The following is a 14,213-nucleotide window of genomic DNA, read 5'->3' on the forward strand; positions in this document are numbered from 1 at the left end:
AAATATGGGCAAATTCCAGCACGTCCCATGTTTTGCACATACCTTGAATTTGGTGGTGCAGAATTTTTTAAAAAACGACAGGGGTGTGCAAGAGATGCTGTCGGTGGCCAGAAGAATTGCGGGACACTTTCGGCGTACAGGCACCACGTACCGAAGACTGGAGCACCACCAAAAACTACTGAACCTGCCCTGCCATCATCTGAAGCAAGAAGTGGTAACGAGGTGGAATTCAACCCTCTATATGCTTCAGAGGTTGGAGGAGCAGCAAAAGGCCATTCAAGCCTATACAATTGAGCACGATATAGGAGATGGAATGCACCTGTCTCAAGTGCAGTGGAGAATGATTTCAACGTTGTGCAAGGTTCTGATGCCCTTTGAACTTGCCACACGTGAAGTCAGTTCAGACACTGCCAGCCTGAGTCAGGTCATTCCCCTCATCAGGCTTTTGCAGAAGAAGCTGGAGGCATTGAAGAAGGAGCTAACACGGAGCGATTCCGCTAGGCATGTGGGACTTGTGGATGCAGCCCTTAATTCGCTTAACAAGGATTCACGGGTGGTCAATCTGTTGAAATCAGAGCACTACATTTTGGCCACCGTGCTCGATCCTAGATTTAAAGCCTACCTTGGATCTCTCTTTCCGGCAGACACAGGTCTGCTGGGGTTGAAAGACCTGCTGGTGACAAAATTGTCAAGTCAAGCGGAACGCGACCTGTCAACATCTCCTCCTTCACATTCTCCCGCAACTGGGGGTGCGAGGAAAAGGCTCAGAATTCCGAGCCCACCCGCTGGCGGTGATGCAGGGCAGTCTGGAGCGACTGCTGATGCTGACATCTGGTCCGGACTGAAGGACCTGACAACGATTACGGACATGTCGTCTACTGTCACTGCATATGATTCTCTCAACATTGATAGAATGGTGGAGGATTATATGAGTGACCGCATCCAAGTAGGCACGTCACACAGTCCGTACTTATACTGGCAGGAAAAAGAGGCAATTTGGAGGCCCTTGCACAAACTGGCTTTATTCTACCTAAGTTGCCCTCCCACAAGTGTGTACTCCGAAAGAGTGTTTAGTGCCGCCGCTCACCTTGTCAGCAATCGGCGTACGAGGTTACATCCAGAAAATGTGGAGAAGATGATGTTCATTAAAATGAATTATAATCAATTCCTCCGCGGAGACATTGACCAGCAGCAATTGCCTCCACAAAGTACACAGGGAGCTGAGATGGTGGATTCCAGTGGGGACGAATTGATAATCTGTGAGGAGGGGGATGTACACGGTGATATATCGGAGGGTGAAGATGAGGTGGACATCTTGCCTCTGTAGAGCCAGTTTGTGCAAGGAGAGATTAATTGCTTCTTTTTTGGGGGGGGTCCAAACCAACCCGTCATATCAGTCACAGTCGTGTGGCAGACCCTGTCACTGAAATGATGGGTTGGTTAAAGTGTGCATGTCCTGTTTTGTTTATACAACATAAGGGTGGGTGGGAGGGCCCAAGGATAATTCCATCTTGCACCTCTTTTTTCTTTTCTTTTTCTTTGCATCATGTGCTGATTGGGGAGGGTTTTTTGGAAGGGCCATCCTGCGTGACACTGCAGTGCCACTCCTAGATGGGCCCGGTGTTTGTGTCGGCCACTAGGGTCGCTAATCTTACTCACACAGCTACCTCATTGCGCCTCTTTTTTTCTTTGCGTCATGTGCTGTTTGGGGAGGGTTTTTTGGAAGGGACATCCTGCGTGACACTGCAGTGCCACTCCTAGATGTGCCCGGTGTTTGTGTCGGCCACTAGGGTCGCTAATCTTACTCACACAGTCAGCTACCTCATTGCGCCTCTTTTTTTCTTTGCGTCATGTGCTGTTTGGGGAGGGTTTTTTGGAAGGGCCATCCTGCGTGACACTGCAGTGCCACTCCTAGATGGGCCCGGTGTTTGTGTCGGCCACTAGGGTCGCTAATCTTACTCACACAGCTACCTCATTGCGCCTCTTTTTTTCTTTGCGTCATGTGCTGTTTGGGGAGGGTTTTTTGGAAGGGACATCCTGCGTGACACTGCAGTGCCACTCCTAGATGGGCCCGGTGTTTGTGTCGGCCACTAGGGTCGCTTATCTTACTCACACAGCGACCTCGGTGCAAATTTTAGGACTAAAAATAATATTGTGAGGTGTGAGGTATTCAGAATAGACTGAAAATGAGTGTAAATTATGGTTTTTGAGGTTAATAATACTTTGGGATCAAAATGACCCCCAAATTCTATGATTTAAGCTGTTTTTTAGTGTTTTTGGAAAAAAACACCCGAATCCAAAACACACCCGAATCCGACAAAAATAATTCGGTGAGGTTTTGCCAAAACGCGTTCGAACCCAAAACACGGCCGCGGAACCGAACCCAAAACCAAAACACAAAACCCGAAAAATTTCAGGCGCTCATCTCTAATAGGGACACATGTATTCCTCAAGGCTAACATATTATATGTTGAGGACTGTTTATTTAAAACACAGGTTCTCAAACTCGGCCCTCAGGACCCCACACAGTGCATGTTTTGCAGGTCTCCTCACAGAATCACAAGTGACATAATTAGCTCCACCTGTGAACCTTTTAAAATGTGTATGTGAGTAATTCATACACCTGTGCTTCTACTGGGTTACCTGCAAAACATGCACTGTGTGGGGTCCTGAGGGTCGAGTTTGAGAACATGTGCATTAGGACGTTACACACAATCATAAAGTAAAATACTAAATAAATTACTATGTGGATTATGTGTGCTTGTAATAAATTATCAGTGCAAGTTTACGAACACTTATCCAGACTTAATGCATGCCACTCATAATCTGTTGTTTTGATTTATAAAATAAACACAATACACATGCAACATTTGTTTTGCATAAAGCGAGGGTATGTTTGTATGTCTCAAGGAGACAGACACATTCTGAGTAATGGTTTTTACAATAAAAAATGAGCCTACATCTATTTATGATTACACAACAAATGAAATAAGCAAACCAAACTTACCTTAGAAATAGCGAGTGATGAGCTCTTGCCTAACCTGCCTCCCTACATCTGTACTCCAAGTATCACCAGATGTCTCTAATTCCTCTGCTTGCTGGCTGCTTTCTTCATCCTCCTCCTCCTCCTCAACATGTGACAGATGTTGTTGCAAACACATGTTATGAAGAAAGCAGCAGCAGAACACAATTTGAGTCACCTTCGAGGGACTATACAACAAAAGGCCACCAGACTTATCCAGACACCGAAACCTAGATTTCAGCACACCAAAACATCTTTCTATCACATTCCGCGTGGGCTTATGTGCATGATTGTAATTGTGTTCAGCAGGGGTATCAGGTTGGGACAATGGAGTTAGAAGCCAAGAGAAACAGCCATATCCTCCATCACCTAAAAGACAGATATAGTAACGTGATTCATGTTAAGATACAGCAACACATAAGTAACACACTGTGGGGCAGATTTATTTACCTGTAGAAGGCATAAGGAAGTGATAAACCAGTGATATGTGCAAGGTAATAAAGGCAGCGGACAATCTGTTCCTAAATGTTCATTTACATATTGGAGCTGATTGGCTGGTGCCATTATCACATTGCACATATCACTGGTTTCTCACTTCCTTATGCCTTCTACAGGTTAATACATCTGCCCCTGTATTTGGACAAAGTAGACGCAGGCCTACACATATCAAATTACATACCCAGCAGCCATCCATCTGGCATTTGTCCATCCTCAAACTTATCAAAGAGGGATGACTGACTGAGGATGAAGGAGTCATGGCAGCCCCCAGGGTAACCAGCAACAACACTCATTATTTTGAGATTTGCATCACAAACCACCTGCACATTTGTGGAGTGTTCTAGATGGCGATTAGTATATATGTGCTGCCTGCCCCTAGGTGGTCTCAGCTGAATGTGTGTGCAATCTATGGCTCCAAGCACATTGGGCATGCCAGCCAGCTCATAGAAATCTACCCTGACGGCATGCCACTGAGACTCCTGGGTAGGGAAGCAGATTGAGGCATCGATGTGGGGCTGCAAAACAGCCAACACCTGTGTGTATATTTGAAAGAACAATAAACATGAGATTTTAGGACAGAACTGTCCACCGAGAAATTTAAAAAAAAAAAAAAAAAAGAAGAGGTAGTTAGGTATACATCACCTGTGTTAATATTCTCGAAAATGAGGGCTGTGAGATTCCTATGACATCCCCAGACATAGCCTGAAAGCTGCCAGTAGCCATAAAGTGCAACACAGCCAGGAGTTTGTGCAGGCCTGAGACAGAGCGAGAGCGTGCTGTCTCAGGGTCTAGGCCCAGTTTGACAAGGTCATACAGACGGAAAATGTTGTTACGATTTAGACGGAACATCTGTATGACCATATCATCGGACAATGCATTCAAGTTTAAACGCCCCCTAAAAAAACGAGGCCTGCGCAGCCTCCGCGGAACCTGTACAACCTGCTGACCATGTTCAGTTTGTTGGCCCTGGTTACTTACAGGCTGATGTCTGAGTCTGAGGAATCCCACATCACACAAAATATCACTGGTCCACAGTCCTGCTGCCATTTCTGAGTGTAGGTGGATTGAATTGGGCCTAACATCCTTTTATAGGCATCCGTATTCAGGTGTGATTGATTTTTGAGTTACAACACATGTAAACACACCTGAAAAAAGCAGGTCTATTTTTTTGCCGCTTTTTTTAACGATTCGCAAAAAAATACGACCGCATTTGAGCACTCAGAGACTAACACCCAAATACGAATGAATAGTGAATTCCCGTATTGCATGAAATAACAGCCGCGTTTGACCGATGGTCTATTCATTCGTATTTCTGAACTTTGCAAATCAAACCATTACGAATAGTCCAAACACTGCCGAGATTGGTGCTTAGTGAATTCCCGGATTGGGACTTAGAAAAAAAACCACAAATCGGGCAAACTCGGATTTTTAGTAAATATTGGCCCAGGTTTACATACGCTGTAGCAGGTATTTTGACCCACTCTTCCATGCAGATCTTCTCTAGATCTGTCATGTTTTGGGGCTGTCGCCAGGCAACACAGACTTTCAACTCCCTCCACAGATTTTCTATTGGGTTGCGGTCTGGAGGCTGGCTAGGCCACTCCAGGACCTTGAAATGCTTCTTACGGAGCCACTCCTTAGTTGCCCGGGCGGTGTGTTTGGGGTCATTGTCATGCTGGAAGACCCAGCCACGTTCCATCTTCAGTGCTCTTACTGAGGGAAGGAGGTTTTTGCCCAACATCTCACAATACATGGCCCCAGTCATCCTCTCCTTAATACGGATCAGTCGTCCTGTCCCCTTTGCAGAAAAGCAGTCCCAAAGCATGATGTTTCCACCCCCATACTTCACAGTGACCAAATTACATTCTCCCAATCCTCCTCTGGATCATCCAGATGGTCACTGGCAAACTTTAGATGGGCCTGGACGTGTGCTGGCTTAAGCAGGGGGACCTTTCGGGCACTGCAGGATTTCAATCCATGAAGACGTAGTGTGTAACTAATGGTAACCTTTGTGACTGTGGTACCAGCTCTCTTGAGGTCATTGACCAGGTCCCCCCATGTAGTTCTGGGCTGATTCCTCACCGCTCTCGAGATCATTGATACTCCACGAGGTGAGATCTTGCATGGAGCCACAGGTCGAGGGAGATTGTCAATGATCTTGTATTTCTTACATTTTTTTAGAATTGCGCAAACAGTTGATCTATTCTCACCAAGCTGCTTGCCTATTGTTGAGTAGCTCATCCCAGCCTTGTGCAGCTCTACAATTTTGTCCCTAGTGTCCTTAGACAGCTCTCTGGTCTTGGCCATGGTGGAGAGGTAGCACTCTGACTGTTTGAGGGTGTGGACAGATGTCTCTTATACAGATAACCAGTTCAAACAGGTGCCTTTAATACAGGTAACGAGTGGAGGATAGAAGAGCTTCTTAAAGAAGAAGTAACAGGTCTGTGAGAGCCAGAAATCTTGCTGCTTGGTAGGTGTCCAAATATTTATTTTCCACCAGAATATACAAGTAATTTGTTTAAAAATCATACAATGTGATTTCCTGTTTTTTTTTTGTTAGTTTTTTTCTTTTCCAGATTCTGTTTCTCACAGTTGAAGTGTACCTATGATGGAAATTACAGACCTCTCTTATATTTTTAAGTGGGTCAACTTGCCCCAGTGTGTGTGTGTGTGTGTGTGTGTGTGTGTGTGTGTGTGTGTGTGTGTGTGTGTGTGTGTATATCAGGGACATGCAGTCAGGGGAGGCAGTGCCTCTCCTGTCATAATGATTAAAATAATGCAAAGATAATAACACATTATTCTTTGTATTATTTTATTCATTTTTAACCTGAGAATATAGCTAAATCTCTATGGGAGACAATAATGAAGTGTCTGAAGAGGGGGGCGGGCAGGGGGCGGAGCCAAATCACAGTCTGGAAAAGCCCATTGAAAATTGAATGAACTGCGGCACCAGCAAATCTGCCTCATTGACAGGGGCTGTGCCTTGAGCTCACATCAAGGCACACCCCTGTCAATCATTGGATAGTGGCAGGGGGTGGGCTGGAAGTGGAACGGATGGGCAGATGCCCCCATTCCGAGTGGCCGCATATCCCCACTGCTGACAGCCGCTCCTCCCGTCTCCGATCCGCTCTTGCAGGACCAGCGGGAGCCTCTGTGTTCTGCGCTGTCTCGGCCCTCCCCCCCACCCTTAACCCCCTCAAACTCAGCTGCGTGTTCTCAGCCTCAGCCCCCTGCTCTCTTAGTCCCCCCTGTGCTCAACAGCCTGCCTCCTCTCCTGGACCCCCGTGCTGACTACTGAGCTGCCGCGGCCCACCCACTCCTCTTGTCCTGCAGTGCAATGTACAGACCGAAGGAGAGCCGGGTCAGGAGCCTGCAGCAGCGCCGTAAGAAGAAATCAGGTAAGTGGCTGCCTATACACTACACTACACTACACTACAGTACACTACATTACACCCTAAGGGTAGGGGGGGGGCGGTGTAAAGTGCTCTACCTGCCGTAATGTGTAAAAAAAGGGGGGCTGTCCGCTGTAATGTGTAAAAAAGGGGGACTGTCTGCTTTAATGTGTAAAAAAGGGGGACTGTCTGTTGTAATATGTACAAAGTGGACGCTGTCTGCCGTAATGTCTAAAAAGGGGACGCTGTCTGCCGTAATGTGTAAAAAGGGGACGCTGTCTGCCGTAATGTGTAAAAAAGGGGACGCTGTCTGCCGTAATGTGTAAAAAGGGGGACTGTCTGCCATAATGTGTAAAAAGGAGACGCTGTCTGCCGTAATGTGTAAAAAGGGGACGCTGTCTTCCGTAATGTGTAAAAAGGGGACTCTGTCTGCTGTAATGTGCAAAAAGGGGACGCTGTCTGCTGTAATGTGTAAAAGGGGCTCTACCTTGTGTAGTGGTGCTACTGTGCGGCGTAATTTGAATAATGGAGACTACTGTGCACCGTTATATGAATTGGTATTATTTTGTGGCCACACCCCATCCCCACGAAGCCACGCCCTTATATATCTCGCGCGCACTTCCCTTGTTTTACATAACAAGGGGGGCTCTGATGCCGTTTCTTGCACACAGCGCTAAAATGTCTAGTTACGGCACTATTGCTAGGTATCCATTTCTCTGGCCCTGAGCAGGTCCCCCTCACCAGACCCACTCCAGAGGTGAGGGGGTGGACTTGGATAGGATGGGGGGGTGTTAAAAGCATTTTGTCGCACCTGGGCCCACCGCTCGCTAGTTCCACCACTGGCTCTACCTGCTGTAATGTGTAATCGGGCGCTGTACCTGCCGTACTGTGTAAAAGCGGGCTGTACCTGCCATAATGTGAAAAAAGGGATCTCTACCCCCCGTAATGTGTAATAGGAGGCTGTACCTGCCGTAATGTGTAAAAGGGGACTCTACCTGCCGCAATGTGTAAAAGGGAGCTCTACCTGCCGTAATGTGTAAAAGGGGACTCTACCTGCCGTAATGTGTAAAAGGGAGCTCTGCCTGGCGTAATTTGTGTAAGTGGCGCTACTATGCGGCGTAATTTGACTATTGGAAGCCAGGGACAACAAAATCGCATTCACGTCCTCCTCCCACTCCCTTCCCAGTCCCAAACACTAATTTTTTTTTTCTATAAAAATGTCCAATATATCACAAGTATGATGAGCAGGTAGGCAGCGGGCATTGGCGGCAGTGGTGGCATCGGACTAAGATGCAAATTAGTGACGGAGGGCTGGGTCAGTTGATGGTGGGCGAGTTTGTAAGCCATTGGTAGTGGCAGCAGGCATCGGCGCAGGGGCAGTAGCGGGCATTGGCTCGGCGGCGGTAGGGGTCATCGGCAGGATTCGGCGGACATTATGGCTGTAGTGCCTCACCAGTCACTGACCACCACACGCCACTGAAATAAATATATATATATATATATATATATAGTAGGGGGATAAGGGTACCGGCGACTATTGTTGTGTGAGTATGCAAAAGGTTACTGTTAAAAAGTATGATTCATGAGCCAAAAAATATAAAATTTGAACAAACAGTTTTAATAGCACATATAGATAAGATGTTTAAAAAGGTCATAAAACATCCAAAGACAAGTAAAAAAGGTAAAAAGATAAAAAGGTAAGGACTTAGCTTTTAAAATAGGCAAGGGGGTCACTATATTATTTTTTATTTTTTTATTTTAATGTACCAACATGTTTCGGGGATACAACCCCGTCCTCAGGCATCAGCTTTCTTAATCTGGACCTGTTGGGCAAGCTTCTGCAGTGATGGTAGAGTTTCAGCGTTTGGGCTCCATTCATCAAACTTCTCACACAGCGCGTGGCACCTCCCTCACTCCTCCTTGGCAGGTTTCACCTCTGCAGGACGGAGACTGAGGTGTCATCTTCCCTGGAGGGACTCGTGAGGCTGCAATTACCGCACTATGGAGGTTATTCAGAGTTGGTTGCAGATTTTGCTATCGCAGCAACATCTACAACCACTAAACTCACATGCTGGGGACCGCCCAGCATGTGTGGCTCCACTCCGCAATGCGATCGCAATTCAGTTGCGATCGCATCAAATAGAGGTAGACATCTGCCTATACAGCATGGTGCTATGTTTCCACTCTCTGGAAATGCAGGAGATGTCATCAGGCTGCCCTTAGATCATCCATGACGCGCCTGTGTTTCTTGCTTTCCCCAATGCTGTGGCCTGTCAGTCATGACGTGATCGCATGTTTCTAGGATGCGATCGCATCATGATTGCCCACGCACGCGCAGCGGACGGAAAACCACAGCCTTCAGAGCGATCGCAGCCATAGTGTTCAGCTCTGAATAAGACTCGGGGACATTAGATAGATTTCTCTCTTCATCTGTATCTGGGTATTTGTGCTCTCCTCTAGTTTAGGGGGGAAGTATTATACTATCTTTCATAGTTATAACTCGGTTAGATACCTATATCTACTTATGGCCTTTACAGTATCTGCATTATCTGTGTGGTCAGTGGTCACTTAACTACACTAGAGTTCACGCTAAGCTGTTTTAGTGGGGCACACTGCCCAGGCCAATAGTAAAATAGCTAAATGCGTCTGCCCCCTGGCGGGGCCCAGCTGGAACAGTCTGCCCTCTTCTGTCCCCACCCACGGGTCGCAGTGTCCCGTGGGTCGGAAACATTACGGTGTAGCAAACTCCTCATGGTGAATAGATGCATCTATTCACAATGAGGAGAGCGCTTGGGGGCAGCCCAGCTTGTTCGTAAGTGCTGAGCACACCTCCAAAAGTGACGCCAATGGCCCCCCTTTTGGGCGCATATATACAGTGTCCTAGAACAGCCAGTGTCCTGCCCTGAGCTACTGCATTATTCTTCATTTGGGGTTTAGGCAGTTGTATTATATTACTGTTGTACAGATACAAGATTAATTGTTACGCACAGACTCCTGCAGTATTCTCTATCTAGGTTTGGGCGGGGCTCTTACTGGAATTCAGTGGTTTTTCAGTGGGGGGATTTAGCAAAACTCTTCTTGTATTTACAGTATGCCATTTATCCATTTCCTCTACACTTGCAGGTATGGAAGTGGATCACAGGTGATCACCAGATACTGTATGAAAGATTTATAGGTGGGATATGTTGGTCAAATTATAAAAAAGGAGAACTGATTTATGCCAATAGTTAATCTAAAAGGTGCTGTTATTTTATTAGGAACACATTCCTTACTCAGTACAATGTACAGTATATGCATTTAGAAATTATGATTCGTTGGGATTATACATTTTTTCACGTGTCACTACTTTAAAGAATTTTTACAATAGCATAGCACTTATATTTGATTTTCTGCAGCGGGGTACACTGGGATTCTACAGGGATAACATCGGGGTGTAGAGTTGGATCTTGATCCGAGGCACCAACAGGCTAAAAGCTTTGACTGTTCCCAAGATGCCCGGCGCCGCCTCCTCTATAACCCCGCATCCGTGCACAGGAGCTCAGTTTGTAAGTTGGTGCCCTGCAGGCAGTTCACTTAACAGGCGCAGCCCTGAAATTTTTTTTTTATAAGAAGATAGAAGACTTCAAGGGCTGCAGCATAGGCACTCTTAGTGCTAGATGTCATTTTGACATCTCATGCTGCAGCTCCATCCCCTTCCCCGGCGGCGCTGTGTACTCCTGCGCCCTGGTTGCCGGGTACTTACAGCGGAGGGCTCCGGTTTTTCTCCTCAGGCGCACACACTCGCCGCAGCTCTCCGGGATCGCGTGGCCGCATCAAGGGAGGAGGTAAGAGGGTGCCCCAGGTGGGACCCGCTGCAAATCGTGAACCGGTGCGGCCATTGGGAGAAAGGCCACGCCTGCTGGCGTGGACTCTGTGTTGGTACAGGGACCTCACTAGACCACCAGGGCAGGGGCACAGGTCGGATTCTCCTATAATCCGTTTTATTGAGGCCTGCAGTACCCAGTGGTGAAGTCCAGCAAGGGGATAAGGCTCTGACCTGTAGCCCCTCCCCCAGCCCTAGGGCGCCATTTACAGTAAATGTTCCCGCCGTGGAACTGCATCTCTCGGTCTCCCTCACTCCCTGTTTGGCGCCATCACTACATGCTGAGCTGATTCTGGGACTACATGGGCAATGGGTGTGGTATGGAAGGTAGATAGTAAGTAGGTCGACAGTGTCTAGGTCAACCACTATTGGTCGACAGTAACTAGGTCGACAGGTTGTCTAGGTCGACAGGGTCTTTAGGTCGACATGGTCTAGGTCGACAGGTCAAAGGGTCGACATGAGTTTTTTTATGTTTTTTTGGTGTCGTTTTCTTCGGAGAGTGTTCGGGAACCCCAATTAGTGCACCGTGTCCCCTCGCATGGCTCGTTTCACTCACCATGCTTCGGGCAAGGTGCCTCGCTCCGCTACCGCTTCGCTCGGCACAGATTACCGTTCCGATCGTAGTCCACGTGGATCGTTAAGTATGAAAAGGTTAAAAAATAAATACAAAAAATTGTGAAAACTCATGTCGACCTTTTCACCTGTCGACATAGAACATATCGACCTAGGGAGCCTGTCGACCTAGTTACTGTCGACCAATAGTGGTTGACCTAGTCATTGTCGACTTAGAGACCGGATCCCATGGGCAATGTCTCCTCTGCAAAGCCGCCTGCATGTCAGCGCTGTGCATTTTACAGGACACTTAAGTATTCTACATGTCTGCTAACAGTGTTAGTTAAGAAACAGTGCATTACTACAGGGCTATTTAGTACAAGTACCCTGTGATATAAATACAGTCTTTACTGTGCATTGATATATCTATAAGCCTTTATAGCTTTACTTAGTACTACTTAGTATTGCTGGTCCTGTGCAGTTTTATTGTTTGTCATCATTTCTGCATTGTATATGTGACTGTGTGTGTGCATATAGCTGCTGTGTGATATTTACTCCATGTATCTCACTCGTACTGCTATCCCTATATTCTGTACCCTGAGGGGGGCTAAGTGCGTCAGGGTTATTATTTGATATAGGTATTTCCCAGGATATACTACTTATGTAGTTTTCTCTCTGATTCTCAGTCACCATACACCTCTTGAATCCTCTGTTTGTGCTGTCACGCTGCACAGGGGGTTCTTGGTTAGGTATTATATCTCCTGATATTGTACTGTGTCGCCCATAGTTTACGCTTTCATATCATGTCAACTACAGGGGGTGATGGTTCTGTGGCTGATCCCGCAATACGTGGTGGTGATGCTGCAGATGCATTAGAGGAAAACATAGCAGCGGAGGGTTCAGGTTCTGGGGGTTCCCTACCCCCCAGTCAGTTTGTAGCAATGGGGGCACATCACGACCCTCCTTGGGCTACTTTCTCTAATTTACTGACTACGCTGGTAACTAGACTTACGCCCCCTATGGGAACTCACGTGCCTTTACAGCCACATATCGTCCCTGCGGTTAATCCGCCATGAGCAGATCTCCTGTCCACTCAGTTACAGCAATTGAATCACTCATTGACTAAACAGAAACCTAACCCCCGCCCGCCTAAGACCAAGGGGTCCTCTAAGCGGGCCATTACTTCCTCACAATCCACTCATGTTTTAGTTACTTCTTCCGATGAGGATGGCGTGTATACTAACCCCTCAGACACTGATCCAGATGCTTCTGATGGGGAGTCTGTTTCACAGGTGGATGTTCCTGACCTATAGGAGGCTATCAGGCTGATTCTTCAAATTAATGATGACCCAGAAACTGTCGTTGACTCTAAGAAACCTGATAGATTCAAACGTCAGACGGTTACCAAATAAATTTTGCCTCATTCTGACCACTTAGTTGATATACGTCAGGAATCCTGGGAGAATCCAGGAAAGAAATTCACACCTCACAAGAAGATGCTAGCTCGCTATACCCTCGCTGTGGAGTTAAGTAAAAATTGGGAAACGCAGCCGCCAGTGGACTCGCAAGTCGCTCGGCTGCTGGAGTCATCTGCTCTGCCTGTCACTGCCGTCACCTCTCTGAAGGAACCGACGGATAAGTGTGTGGAGTGTTGCTTAAAGTCTATTTATACCCTTGCAGGAGCTGTGCATAGGCCCACTATTGTGGCTACTTGGGCTGCAGAAGCTATTGAAGTGTGGGCTCAGGAGGTAAAACCAGAGCTGCCGTCCAACTTCTCTGATAATGCTAGACAATGGGGGTCATTCTGACCCGATCGCACGCTGAAGTTTATCGCAACAGTGCGATCGGGTCAATACTGCGCACGTGCCAGTGCCGCAGTGCACCAGCACATGCCAGGCGGTTGAAGGCCGTCGTTGCCTAGCGATCGCCTATGGCTGATTGACAGGCAGAGGCGGTCGCTGGGCGGGAGGGGGCTGGATGGCGGCGTTAAGCCACAGTTTAGGGAACGCGGGCCGGCCAATGCAAGCGTGACCGGACCGTTCGGGAGGCGGGCTGCAGCGGCTGCATGACGTCACTCGCAGCCGCTGCGACCCGGGCAGCGAAGAGGTTCTCCCGGCCAGCCGCAGGAGCTGCGCTGGCCGGGAGTTACTCCTCAAATGCAAAAGCATTGGCGCTGTGCAATGCTTTTGCACTTCTGCGGGGGAAGGGGTGCTCGGCACTGACATGCGGGGCAGACTAGCCCTGTGCTGGGCGTCCCCCCGCATGTCTGAGTGCCTGATCGTAGCTGTGCTAAATTTAGCACAGCTACGATCAACTCGGAATGACCCCCATTGTCTTTCGTATATTGTCACAGCCTCTCATTACATTAAGAAAGCGGCTTCTGATGCTGGTGTTCTGGCGGCCAAGGCCTCTACTACGTCCATTCTGGCTTGCCGGATTCTCTGGTTGCAGTCCTGGGCCAATATTTACTAAGAATTCGAGTTTGTACAATTTGTGTTTTTTTTTTTCTAAGTCCCAATCCGGGAATTCACTAAGCACCAATCTCGGCAGTGTTTGGACTATTCGTAATGGTTTGATTAGCAAAGTTCAGAAATACGAATGAATAGACCATCGGTCAAACACGGCTGTTATTTCATACAATACGGGCATTCACTATTCATTCGTATTTGGGTGTTAGTCTCTGAGTGCTCAAGTGCGGGTCTGTTTTTTTTCGAATCGTTAAAAAAAGCAGCAAAAAAATAGACCTGCTTTTTCCAGTCGAGTTTGGATAACCATGCACTGATCAGTGAGATCTGTGCATGGTTATCTATGGGAAAGGGTCTGTTTAGTGTTAAAACATAAAAAAAAATTGCGTGGGGTCCCCCCTCCTAAGCATAACCAGCCTCGG

General features: G+C 47.4%; 1 protein-coding gene across 1 annotated transcript in view; it reads left to right on the top strand.

The window, feature by feature from the left end:
- The window catches only part of LOC134957703 (uncharacterized), a 685,812-nt gene that overhangs the window by 443,954 nt on the left and 227,645 nt on the right, over positions 1-14,213 (top strand). The window lies entirely within an intron of this gene.

The sequence above is a fragment of the Pseudophryne corroboree genome, chromosome 1 (genome assembly GCF_028390025.1).
Source record: "Pseudophryne corroboree isolate aPseCor3 chromosome 1, aPseCor3.hap2, whole genome shotgun sequence".
Classification (NCBI taxonomy): Eukaryota; Metazoa; Chordata; class Amphibia; order Anura; family Myobatrachidae; genus Pseudophryne; species Pseudophryne corroboree.